The 2,502-nt window shown below is 42.8% G+C and overlaps 1 protein-coding gene across 4 annotated transcripts in view; it reads left to right on the forward strand.

The window, feature by feature from the left end:
• Positions 1-245: 245 nt before the first annotated feature.
• The window catches only part of LOC141838447 (uncharacterized), a 20,731-nt gene continuing 18,474 nt past the window's right edge, over positions 246-2,502 (forward strand). For 2 of the 4 annotated variants that reach the window (XM_074725930.1, XM_074725953.1), the window contains exons 1-3: positions 246-390; positions 470-571; positions 645-752. The gene's annotated coding sequence lies outside the window, so the exon portion shown is untranslated. Of the gene's footprint in view, positions 391-469; positions 753-2,502 lie in introns of all 4 variants that reach the window. The other 2 variants (XM_074725946.1, XM_074725938.1) reach the window with 2 other exon arrangements.

Here is a 2,502-nt window from a genome sequence, read left to right on the forward strand (position 1 = left end):
AAGCCCAATTAGTAGCTAATTAAGCTAATCCCTTTAGCCCAATTAACAACTCAAATAAGGCAGCCCAATTAAGTCAAATTAAAGCCCAACCCAATTGTTATAGGTTAAAGGGTTATTGGCTAAGTTTCGATCCGAAACCCGTTAAGCCACCGTTAAGCCAAAATCCTATAAGAAGCAATAGGAGTCGCGATTTCTTCTTCCCTACCTCGCGATTCTTTCCTCTATTTCTCGCGGCATCCCTCTATTCTTCCTCCTTCGTTCTTGATCGTGCGACCAAGGGCAAAAGCTGCCAGTGCTGACGACAAAGGAGGCCACCGGAGCCAAGGATCTTCAACCTTGGGATCGTTTCATTGGCGACGGTGGAGGAGGCGATCTGATCGATGGTAATCGGTAAGTAATGGATTTTGGTTGGGTGATTGTCTCTTAGGGTTTTCTTGGATCTCCAGCTTGATGTGGAATGGATTTTCAGATTTCTTGGTTCTTGATTGTGGTCGAGAGGGATTTGGATTTTTGGCCGGCAATGGATTAAATCAAATAAAGTGATGGAAGCAAGGAGTTGAGGGAACGATCGGTAAGTAGCTTGATCCTTATGGGTTCTTGGACCTTTGGTTCTATGGATTCCCAAATTTGGGATGGATTCACAGAGTTCTTGGATTTCTGTAAGTCTTGCTCGGCAGCAAGGTGGATGGAGGGTCGACAGCTTGATTGAGCTAAGTTAGGGCAAGAGATTCTAGGGCACGGTTCCATCCAAGGTAAGGATTAAGGATTTCTTAGGTATTTGCCTTGATTGGTTGGTTTGGAATTGCCAATGCTTATAACTATTTGTTTCGGGTGATTTAGCTTATAATTAGGATTAGTTCTTGTTCCATGTGATTCCCAAATTGGTTTCTTGAGAGTTTATTCCATTGAATTTCAAAAGGATTTAATGGGATTGACCTAATGGTTGTGGGTTCAGTAAGATTGAAGTGTTGATTCTCTGAATTATTGAGATCACAGGTTACGAGATTGATAAGACTTATTAGGTTTCAATAGCAAGGATTTCTAAGGAAAAAGGGGCTGCTAGATCGGAGGTAAGCCTTTGAAAATCTTGCATTGCACTTTCTGTTTCGCCCTCCGATCTTTTCGTTGGTTCGGGCAGTCTGCGATGAAATGTCCTTTCCTTCCGCATCTGTAGCATTTCATCTCAGCTTTTCTGGTGGACGACGGTTTTATTTTGCTGACAACTTTCTTTATCTCCGATCGTCTTATTCCGCGCTTGTTCCGGAACATCTCCGGACGAGATTGACTAGCTCTGTAGTTACCTCGTTGTTTGCCTCAGATTTCGACGATTCTGAGTCCTCCGGTATTTTATTCTTATTTTTCTGTTCGGTACCTACAAGCAAAGCAATACCTTTCTCCTGCACTTCCGTATTAGATTGTTCATGAAGTTCAAATTCAAAAAACATATCGTCTAACTTAATTTTCGAAAGATCCCAAGAAACTTTGTATGCATCCACCATGGATGCCCACAAAGTATTTCTCGGAAAGGCTTTCTGGGCGTACTTTATTATGTCGCGGTTCTCCATTTGTTGTCATATTGCATGTAGACCATTGAAAATATCTTGGATCCTCGTGTGTAGTCCACTTGCAGTTTCTCCTTCAAGCATGCGTATGTTATATAACTTGTTTACAAGGAGGTCTCGTTTACTTACTTTCGTGTCGGATGTCCCTTCTGTTGATGCAGTCTGACCCGGTCAGACCTGAGTCTGGTCAGACTTGAGTCTGTTTTGTTGTTTGACAACTAATTAAGTCGGATTAAATACAAAAGATTTAAGTTTAATCTTACTCGGACTAGTTGGGCTAGATGAGTGAAAGTTTATCCGGAATAGTCGAAAAATCTTGATTAATAAAGTGACTTAATTAATGGTCTTGATACCATGCATATTAATCATACATGGTGAAGTTGATTAATCATGCATGTATGCAATGAGTCAACTCATGCCTTATAGGAAACGTTGCATGCTCTGGTCGATCATGAATCTTATCATGAGTTAATGCATGCCTTTAATCCTAAAGTGAATCCTATCATGAGTTAATGCAACTTGCTTGGAAACGTTACCAAAGAAAAAAGAAAACAACGTGCTGGTCGATCAGTTGATCGACCAGCCTGCTCTGGTCGATCAGCTGATCGACCAGCCTGCTCAGCATCTTGGCCGGGAAAATATCAAACATGCCCGGCAAGGAGATTACCTTAGTCGAGAGTAGCTTGGCCGGGCAAAGTGAAGATGAGAGAAATGTGGCCGGGAGAAGCAAGCCGGCCGGAAAAGCTTGGCCGGGAGAATAGTAATGTTTGGAGACGAGTCTCTTGGCCGGAAGCAATAAACTTGCCCGGGAACTTGACCGGGAGTAATAAGTTTTTGCCCGGGAGAAATAAGATCTTGCCCGGCAAGGAGATTACCTTAGTCGAGAGAAGGTCGGCCGGGAGAAGTGAAGCCAAGAGAAGTGGAGCCGGGAAAAGGTTTC

The sequence above is a fragment of the Curcuma longa genome, chromosome 1 (assembly GCF_044706935.1).
Source record: "Curcuma longa cultivar G26 ecotype Majalengka, Jawa Barat chromosome 1, ITB_CL_G26_1.1, whole genome shotgun sequence".
Taxonomy (NCBI): domain Eukaryota; kingdom Viridiplantae; phylum Streptophyta; class Magnoliopsida; order Zingiberales; family Zingiberaceae; genus Curcuma; species Curcuma longa.